At 47.5% G+C, this 12,506-nt stretch overlaps 1 pseudogene; it reads right to left on the bottom strand.

Moving 5' to 3' along the window:
• The window catches only part of LOC115164353 (inhibitor of nuclear factor kappa-B kinase subunit beta-like), a 54,654-nt pseudogene extending 45,451 nt beyond the window's left edge, over positions 1-9,203 (bottom strand).
• Positions 9,204-12,506: the final 3,303 nt, after the last annotated feature.

Here is a 12,506-nt window from a genome sequence, read left to right as displayed (position 1 = left end):
GAACTGGTCTCACCGGACTGGGGAGGCGTACTTCGGACCGCGTGCTCACAGCAGGCCTTACCGGGCTATGGTGGCGCACTGGAGGTCTGCTACGTGGGGCTGGCATAGGAGGCGCCAGGCTAGTCACACACACCTTCGGGCTAGTGCAGGGAGCAGGAACAGGACGTACTGGGCTCTGGTGACGCACTGGAGGTCTGCTACGTGGGACTGGTATAGGAGGCGCCAGGCTAGTACCACATACCTTTGGGCTAGTGCGGGGAGCAGGAACAGGGCGTACTGGGCTATGGTGGCGCACTGGAGGTAGAGTGCGTGGAGCAGGCACAGGGTACACTGGGTCTTGGAGGTGCACTGGAGGTCTGGAGCGCACGGCCTGCACAACCCGCCCTGTCTGGATACTCAACTCCGCTCGATCACTGCGGGGTGCGGGCACAGTTCGCACCGGCCTTTGTATGCGCCCTGATGACACAGTGCGCGTCACTGCAAGATACGGTGTCTGCTCCATCACTTGCTCCTCATAGTAAGCCCGGGAAGTTGTCTCAGGACTCCATCCTGACTCTGCCCAACTCCCCTTGTGCCCCCCCCCCCCTAAAAATGTTTTGGGGCTGCCTCTCAGTCTTGCCTTTACGTGCATTTAGAGCCTCCTCTCGTCGCCGCTCTGCTCTTGCTGCCTCCACTTCTTCCCATGGATGGCAATTCCATCCCTTCTGGATCTCCTCCCATGTCCAGGATCCCTGCCGTCCAATATCTGCTCCCATGTCCATTCCTCTTGGTGCTCCTTCTTACGCTGCTTGGTCCGTCTTTGGTGGGTGATTCTGTCACGGCTGTTTGAAAGAGCGGACCAAGATGCAGCGTTTTTGTAGTTCCACATGTTTTATTTAAATCAGTGAAACCGAATGCAACAATTAACACTTTAAGTAAATACAAAACAAACCATGACGCTGGAGGAACATAAACCTCACGAAGAACAATCCCCCACAAACACCTGTGGAACAAACCTAACTTAAATAGGACCTCCAATTAGAGACAATGACAACCTGCTGCCTCTAATTGGAGGTCATGCCAAATAACACCAACATAGAAATACAAACCTAGAACCAAAACATAGACATACAAAAACCAGACAAACACCCCCTGTCACGCCCTGACCTAATCTACCATAGAAAATAACACTCACTATGGTCAGGACGTGAAAGTAATAGCCTAAACTGTGATATTATCATGTTCAACCAGTACGGTGTAGCCTACCCCCACTATTTATTTCACCCCTGAGGTTAGCTGACGTACGCTGGGCAGTGCGTGTGAAGTTATTGGGGTGTCTGTAAGTGTATGATATCGTGTGTATGAGGTATTATAATGTATCTGTAAAGTGTGACTCAATCAAAGGTTTTCATGCCACACGCACAGAAAACCTGAACCTGAAGCTGACTTTGGCTCAACATTGAAGGGCTGATAAAGAAAAATGTATTATATTCTAATAAGGCAAATATTTACGTTGTACAGTTGACCTTGACTGCAAATCTGATGTTATTACATTGATACAATAGCAATATGGGTTTATACTCTGCATGGACAAAGCTACGACAATGTGTGCGTGTTTGTGTAAGTGTGTGTTAGTGTGTGTAAGTGTGTGTGTGTGTGTGTGTGTCCTGAGGTTTAGCAGTACGTGGGTGCAGGAGAGGGTTGTGGTTGAGACCAAGTCTGTCTGACAACAACACAGTCGTTAAAGCATGACCTGAAAACAAGAAAGCCTCACACCCATTCTCTCTCTCACAAACACACAAAAGCACACACTGACAAATTACCTCTCCACACCCACACCCATATTGACACCAGGAATTAGCCCCCCCCCGCCTACACATTAAATCCGACACCAACCAGAAATAATTGTCACACCCCCACACACACTGCCACTCGCCAACAAGCTACCACTGGCACCAAAGCGAAGACGATCCTGTGCCAAATGACCAACACAGAACCCACATACTGAAATTGCCACAGCTTTCAGGTCATTTTACTACTGCAGAATCTAAAAATGGCTGTGTTGTAGTTTTTTTCCTGCCCCATTGTGGACTGCAATAAAACTAATTAGGGAACATAAGTCAGAATGTCATCAGAGAATCATGGAATGTGCCATGACATCTTATGTGGCCTGAAAGATCCAAGATTTCCTGAAGGTTTCCATCTAATCTAAGTGATGCTGTGAGTAATTTAGGCTCCTAGTGCGATTTGGTAAGAATTTGGTAATAAACCTAATCTGTCAGGTTCAAAGTGTCATCTTCCTATCATACTCTACTCCATAGCTACCCCTAGATCTGATGCAAACAGATACACTACATTACTAAAAGTATGTGGACACCTGCTTGTGGAACATCTCGTTCCAAAATCATGGGCATTAATATGGAGTTGGTTCCCCCTTTTCTGCTATAACAGCCTCCAATCTTCTGGGAAGGCTTTCCACTAGATGTTGGAACATTGCTGCAGGGACTTGCTTCCATTCAGCTACAAGAGCGTTAGTGAGGTCGGGGACTGATGTTGGGTTGATTAGGCCTGGCTCGTAGTCGGCGTTCCAATTCATCCTAAAGGTGTTCGATGGGGTTGAGATCAGGGCTCTGTGCAGGACAGTCAAGTTCTTCCACACCGATCTTGACAAACCATTTCTTTATGAACCTTGCTTTGTGCACGGGGGCATTGTCATGCTGAAACAGGAAAGGGCATTCTCCAAACTGTTGCCACAAGGTTGGGAGCCCAGAATCGTCTAGAATGTCATTGTATGCTGTAGTTCACTGGAACTAAGGGGCTTAGCCCAAACCATGAAAAACAGCCCCAGACCGTTATTTCTCCTCTACCAAACTTTACAGTTGGCACTATGCATTCGGGCAGGTAGCGTTCTTCTGGCATCCGCCAAACCCAGATTTGTCCATCAGACTGACAAGATGGTGAAGCGGGGTTCATCACTCCAGAGAATGCTTTTCCACTGCTCCAGAGTCCAATGGCAGCGAGCTTTACACCACTCCAGCCAATGCTTGGCATTGCGCATGGTGATCTTAGGTTTGTGTGCGGCTGCTCGGCCTTGGAAACCCATTTCATGAAGCTTCCGACGAGTTCCTGTGCTGACGTTGCTTCCAGAGACTGTTTGGAACTCAGTAGTGAGTGTTGCAACCAAGGACAGCCAAGTTTTAACTCGCTACGTGCTTCAGCACTTGCCGGTCCTTTTTCTGTGAACTTGTGTGGCCTACCACTTTGCAGCTGAGCCGTTGTTTCTCCTCGACGTTTCAACTTCACAACAACAGCACTTACAGTTGACCGGGGCAGCTCTAGCAGGGCGGAAATTTGACGAACTGACTTGTTGGAAACGTGGCATCCTATGACGATGCTACGTTGAAAGTCACTGAGCTCTTCAGTAAGGCCATTCTACTGCCAATGTTTGTCTATGGGGATTGCATGGCTGTGTGCTCGATTTTATACACCTGTCAGCAACGGGCTTGGCTGAAATAGCCGAATCCACTAATTTGAAGGGGTGTCCACATATTTTTGCATATATAGTGTAGGTCTGCAGCTCCCCTAAACCCATTGTAAAGCTAGGTGAAGCCAATACCATATTGCTAACACCTATGCAAGTCCCTCGAGATGGGTAAGAAAAAATAGTTTTCACCTCATCGTGATCTGTATCTCCAGACACCAGCGCTCTCTGTTCCTCTCACTCAGCTCCTGATGACAATGCTTAATGGCTATCTGCTCCTCTGTGTCCTACACAACAACACACACATAGGATTAGACACACACACACACACACACACACACGACAATACATACAGTAAACACACAGAAAGAGACAGGTCTGACATAAAGCCTGTCTGAAGTATAAGAGCCACATAAATCAAATTAACACTTAAATTATGAGCAACACATAATGAGCTGTACGACCTGTTCTCATCACTTATTTTGGGTATTACGATGGCCTCATCAACAATGATTCAGGAAGTAGCAGATGTCCCGATAAAACAATGCCAGTGGGAGGGGCTGGCAGCGCCCTCACGCCCTTCCCCCCGTGTCATTTCCACTTCCTATGACCCACCAAAGTTACGTGGAAGTAACACTGATGATTACTGTACATGTCGTTTTTACCCTCTGTCTTTTCTACGAAGGTGCACTTTTTAACCACAAATGCATTTTTAACATGAATCATCAATCCTGACCTTCAGTTAAGGACATTGATCACGTAGCCTACTTGCTCATTCAGCTCTAATGCTTGGTATCAGTTCTAGCTAACTGGTGACTACCCTGATTGGTTACAGGATGAGTGAGTGTTCTACAAACAGTGTCATCAGTCCCCAGAGAAAAGGATCACGGCCTACGCTGGGCCAAAACACAGCCAGCACACAGACATGGCCCGCCAAAAGTGGAGTGAGCAGTTGTGGACAATAAGCAATGGAGACTATAGACTGAAAGGTGGCTGAAGGGACAGAGCATGAGATCCAGGAAAAGGAAGTTAATGTATGCGAGCATCAGACCTTTCTCTCTGACTCCTAAATTGTCCTTTATATAACGTCACTACTCAGGTAGATCCAATGACCTTCCTCTCTCTGTGGTCTCTGAGGAGCTCATCAAATCAAATATTAATGCTCACATACATTAACTTCCTTTTCATAACTCTTATAATATGAAATGACAACGAATCATGTTAAGCATCAGCCAGCAAAGGGATTTGATACCATACTTACAGGCACTGTCATTACCACTGACCTACATAGTTGGTGGGGGTCCACGCAGTACTACCACTGTGCCCTCTAAGCTGAATTCACTTGAGACTACACTAAGCAGCATTTCCAGTAAATTAAGTGGTGCAGACAGACAGACAGACAATGCACAGACAGTGGAGGGAAGGGCTAACTGAATGGGTGTGGACCAGTTCCCATGGTGTGATCTATAATACTGTACATCTACGTCCCTCTCATCCTGTGACTAGGTGTGATGTCATAGGCCAGCAAGGATGTAGAGTTCTATGGGCCGGATGAAAGGATAAAGCTGAGTGCATTTCCTGTAAGTTACATTTAAAGCATTCACCCTATGTAGAGAGGGAATGAGGGAATTAAATATTACATCCAATATGACTGTGTAAGAACCATAAAGGTTTATGCCATCACTGAGGCAGCTCATACATGACTATTAGCCTATCATGTATATAGTCCTAAGCATGCCTGGAACTTTTGGGCACAGGAGGGATCAAGTTTCTTTGGCTACTACTTGCCCTATAATGACAGGGTTACTAGCTCAATATCCATAGTTGTTGCCTCTTAATACATACATTATAGGGCTACATTATGACAACACTGAAATGACAACACTGATGCTGTATTGCATTGTCAGCAGGCTACAGGAGGACAACATCAACTGTATTATTTATAAAGCAACAGCCAGCATCACAGCAGTATCATGTGTAGCTTTGAGACACAACATCGAGAGTGTGTATTGAGCCCCACAGTGGAGGTGTCATATTACCCATAAAACCTAGCGGTCAAACAGGGAAATGGTTCCAATACTTTTTCCACCATTCATTTTTTCCATAGGGGATTTTAGAAACAATTCAAATAAGGGCTGTGTTTTGTGTAGGCTTACCCTGGCATGACGTTCTGATAACCATGTAAATCTCTCTCGGATAAGGTGACTTTTATCAATATATTCCGCTCTATTTCCTCTCAGATTCGGAAATGCTAATTAGCATCAAAGTAGACATCGTGCAAAACTACAAATCCCTGCAAGCTCCTGCACTTCATCTCTAGCTGTGTCAAGTGTCAGTGTGCAGCGGGTAGGACGGAGTCAGGCGCAGGACACAGAACTGAGTAAAAACGTACTTTACTCGAATAAATCACAAACTAATTCCATACAGGGAAAATATTCCAGCTCGACACAAAAGAGCGACCACTTAACAATGAACAAACATGCACAAAACCATGTGGGAACCAGAGGGCTAAATAGGGAATAAATTATAACGTAATGGAAACCAGGTGTGTACAATCAAGACAAAACAAATGGACAAAGAAATGTAGATCGGTGGTGGCTAGAAAGCCGGTGACGTCGACCGCCGAACGCCGCCCGAACAAGGAGAGGCACCAACTTCGGCGGAAGTCGTGACAGTACCCCCCCTTGACGTGCGGCTCCAGCAGCGCGCCGACACCGCCCTCGGGGACGACCCGGAGGACGAGGCGCAGGACAAGGCGCAGGACGATCCGGGTGGAGACGGTGAAATTCCTGCAGTCAGGAAGGGTCCAGGATGTCCTCCACCAGCACCCAGCATCTCTCTTCCAGGCTGTACCCCTCCCACTCCACAAAGTACTGAAGGCCCCTCGCCCGACGCCTTGACTCCATGATGGCTCGCACAGGGCCCCCTCGATGTCCAGAGGGGGCGGAGGAACCTCCCGCACCTTAGACTGCTGGAGCGGGTCAACCTCTACTATAAATGCCAAGGAGGGATCAGGATGAGCCAGCACGGGAGCCGAGGTAAACAGAGCCTTCAGGTGACCAAAAGCCCTGTCCGCGCCAGCTGACCACTGCAGTCGCACCGGTCCCCCCTTCAGCAAGGAGGTAATGGGAGCCGCTACCTGACCAAAGCCCCGGATAAACCTCCGGTAGTAGTTGGCAAACCCTAAGAACCGCTGCATCTCCTTTACCGTGGTTGGAGTCGGCTATTTACGCACGCCTGAAATGCGGTAATTTTCCATCTCCACCCCTGACGCGGAAAGGTGGTACCCTAGGAAGGAAACAGACTGTTGGAAAAACAGACATTTCTCAGCCTTGACGTACAAGTCATGCTCCAACAGTCGACCAAGCACCCTGCGCACCAGAGACACATGCTTGGCGTGTGTAGCGGAGTATATTAAAATGTCATCTATATACACCACTACACCCTGCCCGTGCAGGTCCCTGAAAATCTCGTCTACAAAGGATTGGAAGACTGATGGAGCCTTCATCAACCCATACGGCATGACGAGGTACTCATAGTGCCCAGAGGTGGTACTAAATGCCGTCTCCACTCATCCCCCTCCTGGATACGCACCAGGTTGTAAGCGCTCCTGAGATCCAATTTTGTGAAGAAGTGCGCCCCAAGCAATGACTCTGTCACACTGGCTATGAGAGGCAGTGGGTAACTGTACTTCACCATGATCTGATTTATACCTTCAATGTCAATACACGGGCGTAAACCTCCATCCTTCATCTTCACAAAAAATAAACTCGAGGAGGCAGGTGAAGTGGAAGGCCGAATGTATACCTGTCCCAGAGATTCGGAGACATATGTTTCCATAGCCGCCGTCTCCTCCTGTGACAGAGGATACACATGACTCCTGGGAAGTGCTGCGTCTACCAGGAGATTTATCGCACAATGCCCCCGTCGATGGGGTGGTAGTTGAGTCGCCTTCTTCTTACAGAAGGCGAGAGCCAAATCGGCATATTCAGGGGGGATGTGCATGGTGGAGACCTGGTTTGGACTCTCCACCGTGGTTGCACCTATGGGAACTAGAAAATAAAGGAAAGCCGCACACTCTAAGAGCTCAGATGCAAAAATGTAATAACCAACGTTTCGACAGCAAAGCTGTCTTCATCAGGGTATCATCACAAACACTGCGAGATGAGTCATTTATATAGTGTCAAGAGACACACAGGTGTTTGTAATCATGGCCAAGTGTGGCCTAATATCATTGGTTAACTCAAATATTTAAAAAAATGGCATACAAAGAACATACAAAAAGACAAACAAATGGATAGCATACGATCATAGCATTTGTAGTCTAAAATGTATCTAACAAACAATTACAATGGCAAAATCACAATAATCACAAGAATGGCTTCAGATCAAAGTCTATGTTGAGACCGAAGGGAGCAAGGGTCTTTAAATTAAAGATCCAGTAGCGGCTAGAAAGCCGGTGACGTCGACCGCCGAATGCCACCCGAACAAGGAGAGGCACCGACTTCGGCGCAAGTCGTGACAAGATGACACCTTTGCTAACGGGTATTGTGTCAATTTAAAACTTGCACAAGACTGTTCACAGAATTGTCCTTTTAAAGAAATGCAGCCAATTTATTCATTACTACATTTAGCTAACATTATATAGTTAATCCTCGATTAAGCAGTCTGGTCCAGATCCTCATGGCATTTGTAGTTCTTTATTATAGCCACATTATCAAAACGTCACACCAGGGTAACCCTACATGAAACACAGCTCATATTTTAAATGTTTCTAAAATCTCCTATGGGAAAAATGAATGGTGGAAAAACAATTGGAACCATTTCATTGTTTGACCGCTGGGTTTTATAGGTATTATGACTCGTATTGTGGTACTCTATGGCTTGGACTCCCTGAGTTGTGCATCCATCTGGTGGGTGGCGACTGAAAATAATGCTACCACAATATTGCCGGCTTCACCCACAAAAAACGTCCCTGTCAACAAAAGCATATACTGTAATCTCTAGGAAGTCTACTTACCAGACATAGAGTGAAATGTGTCCCTTGCTATCAAATAAACGTCTGAATCCAACTGCAACTTATTCCTGCTGTAGATTTTGTGTTATGAAGTCTCGCTTGAAGTGCGTAGTAGGCACTCGCCAGGAATACGGTGCTTTTGTTGGCAGGAAAGTATTTTTTTGTGGAGCTATAATATAATATTGTGTTATGGTTATTTTCCGTCGCCACCCACCAGATTTATGCACAACTCATGGAGTCCAACCAATACACGGACTCCCGATGTTGTGTCCTAAACCTATGTCATGCGGATAGTTTGTGTTTCCATTTATAAACATATCCTTATATTGTGTTTATAAACATCATAAGCTTTTTAGTTGTTGTTTTCCACTTAGTAGAGAACACTACTGGCATAGTCTTGCCCGATGCTACTGTAATATAGCACAATTACCGCATCTTTCGCTCGTGACTTGAGTGACTGTAGAATTAGTCCTACGTGGAACATAGACTTTGCCCAACTAAAAACGTTTGCTTTATAACGATAAACCCAGCTACCTGGCATACACTTTTGATAATGAAAGTAACTTTGTAACACTAGAAGTCCTATTTCCTGTAAACCTGCACTGTTCGGATTTTCGTTATTTAGCCCTCCGAAAAGGCTCACCAGGAAGCACACAATGTCATGACTCGTGTTTTGTCCTTAATTTTATTTTAAATCAAATGACCACAGGTCATAAACCTGAAATACAACAAACAAGTAATGACAATATATTATTCAGATATATTATTTAGTATGTTATTCAAGTAATATAATAATAATGTAAATAATAAATCAAATAAGCCTGCAACACCATCAAAGATGTGGCGAATCTGGCTTAAAACAGCACTGACTACATCACCCAGAATGCCCAGCGCCAGAGGAGCATGCGCACAGTGACTCTGCCGTCACAGGTTGCTATGGACGCTGTCACAGGACACAGAACCCTTGCCACCACATGCCTCGTCCAAAGGATTTACACACAAACGCAACATAATGCGGCACTCCACCATGGATCACCGAACCAAACCACCGCTATCTCCACCGCCACCAGAAACCAGCAGAGTGCTCCGAACAAATCAGCACAATGCAAATGGCTGATAATAATAGCCCAATGCTATACAGCATCTGGTTCGCTGAGCCACCGCACCCAGCGAGCCACAAGTTACTCCCGGCCAACCAACACCGACACAGCGAGGCAAACGCTCAGTGCACAAACACACAAGTGACAAACATCAACGCTAGACTGAGTAGTTCGCAGTTACATACCAACGGGCTGTGTGCTCCTGATGATTGTCTACGGTGAAGTGATTACCAGGTGCTGTAATTTAAGTCTCTAGTGAAGCTGCGCATGCGCACATAACGTAACATATCTGAGCATCTAAGAAACTTAAAGAAATCACTCGTTCCCCATTTAACTGAACACATCAGACACATTTGCTTCTCTTTTATCTATTTATATATATATTTTTTCTTTTCTTTTCCTGAGTGACTTAGAAATCGCAACACCTCCCACTTGGCCGACTGATCGAAGATCCAAGGAGGGCACAGTCTCTTGAGTCTCTCAGTGAGAATTTCAAACTAAAGTCCAGTCTTTGTAGGCATTTACAAACATGTATTAACTAAGGAGGTAGGCTCCACCACCTTTCCTCCTACTGAGTGTAGGTTTGCCCTCGAAGCACTCAGTTGCCTCCCAGGGTTACCCGCTAGCTAAGCAAAGAACACAGAGTCACAGTCTTTGGGTACCCATGGCGAGGACTTATCTTACCTCCTCTTGGTCTTCAGCAGGAATCAAGATCACCAACCTCCGCACATCCCTGCGAATGACGATTTTCGTGTGCATGGTAGAGTCCTTTCTCCGGGCCCTGGGAACCATGGGAGCAGGAAGACCCATGCAGGTTGTTATGTCCGCATCCCGGACAACCCCCTTCTCGTCTGGATATGTTGTAGCAACCCGGCCGAGCCGGAACTGCCCCCTCAGAGCGTTCTGGTCCGCAATCCAGACTACGTCTCCAACCTTGATACTTCTCTCTGCTCGGTGCCACTTGTGTCTTATGAACAAGTTTGGTCCTGCCAGTTCGCTCCATTTCTTCCAGAACCTGTTGACTCCAGCCTGGACAGCCCTCAGCCTGCGCCAAGAGCGGGTTTCCATGTCAATTCCGTGTATGTCACCTCCCTGTCCGGTGCGCCCCAGGATAAGGGAGTTGGGCGTCAAGTACTCCACTGAGTCCTCTTGTTCCTGTGCCCTGGCGTCGATGGGTCGCTCATTAGTCAAGTTGGCTGCAGAGTAGAGAAGGGTCTGGAACTCCCCCCAGGTGTAGCAGCCAGTTGTTCCACCAAGACTGTTAAGAGCTCTTTTAAGGAGCTTGACAGCTGCCTCTGCTGCTCCATTCCTGTGTGGCGAGTCTGCAGGATGAAAGTCCCATTGCCACTCTGTGCTATTTCTGGCAGCCTTGTCTTCAACGGATGCCTTCTGCAAACAGGCCAGGTGCTTGTGTAGCTCTCTCAGAGCAGGCCTGGCTCCCAAGAAGTTTGTGCCTCTGTCTGACCATAGCTTTTTGGGATGCCCCCTCAGAGCAGTGAACCGGGAGTAGGCCTGAAGAAAGCTCTCAGAAGACTGGTCGTCGATGAGATCAGCATGGACGGCTCTGGAAGTCATGCAGCAATACACGACTCCCCAGACCTTTTTCTTGGTTCTTTTCTTAACAGCGTCCCTCACTTCAAAGGGTCCAAAGAGGTCTAGTGTAGTATACTCAAATGGGTGTGCTCTACTGGTACGTTCCTGAGGAAGAGCGCTCATCACTTGCTGGCACAGCCGGGCTCTTTGCTTCTTGCAAGTGATGCACCTGTTGACCACCTTCTTCACTGTCCTCCGACCTTGCACAACCCAGGCCTTTCTTTTAGTGTGCAGCAGTGTGGCAGCCACCCCTTCATGATTCGCTTCGTGAGCTTCCCTCGCAAGCAAGGCCCCCAGCCACGACCGGAACGGGATTAAAGGTACAGCGGTTCCGTCTTCATTCCAAGACTGGACTCTACCACCACAAAGTAAGAGTCCATTGTTGTCATCTTTCATCACAACAAGGCGGTGTAAGGTCGTATCCTGAAAGTTCACGCCGTCTTGGGCTGCAAGGGCTAGGTCTTGGAAAGCCTCTGTTCTCTCTACCACAGACAGCCTGGGCCCCCTCACCTCCCACTTTGCTGAGCTCGAGGCTTGGTAGCTTGTCCTCAACCAGGATTCTGCCGCTCTTCGAACCCAGGCGATTGTTCCACACAATTTAGACAAGCTACTGAATCGTTCGGGCCCGACAAGGCGCACTAGAGCTACACCCCAGGGCTTCCTCTTTGGCCTCTCTACTGCTAGAGTTGGACCTTGGTCTTTCATCTGCGGTTCTGAGAACTTTTCTGCCTGAGACCTGGTGACTACAGCTGAGAACGCTCTTCTTTTCAACCTTTTAACGTCATCAGCCACGCTGGTCACTATCTCACTGGCCGTCTTCACAGGCCCCTCAGCCTCAGGCCAACTCAGGAACTCTGGGCCTTGTTGCCACTCTGACCCTTCATCGAGTTCCTCAGGAGTTGCTCCCCTTGTGATGATGTCTGCTATGTTCAGGTTGCCCTCAATCCACCTCCAGTCTTCCACTGGTCCAGCCTTCTGGATCTCTCCGATGCGGTTAGCGAAGAAAGTTTGGTAGCCATAGCTATCCTTGTGAATTGCTCCCAGGATTGTTTGGCTATCCACGAAGTGGACCCAGCGTGCGACCTTGATGCGGCAGTGCTTTACAAGGTATTTTCTCAGGCGGATCGAAAAGACAGCACCACATACCTCTGCCTTAATCACGTCTCCTTTCTGGTTGAGAGGGGTAAGCTTTGCTTTTGACTCAACCAGCCTCACTATGACCCCATTCTGCGTCTCCCAACGGAGATAGAGCACCACGCCGTAGGAAGCCTCACTCCCATCTGAAAACGTGACTCCCATTGGATGGCATATAGCTTCAGTTGTTGTGAGGCTTCTT

Source organism: Salmo trutta, chromosome 27 (assembly GCF_901001165.1).
Source record: "Salmo trutta chromosome 27, fSalTru1.1, whole genome shotgun sequence".
NCBI lineage: Eukaryota > Metazoa > Chordata > Actinopteri > Salmoniformes > Salmonidae > Salmo > Salmo trutta.
The sequence above is the reverse complement of the archived record's forward strand: the minus strand, read 5'-3'. Positions and strand labels throughout refer to the sequence as shown.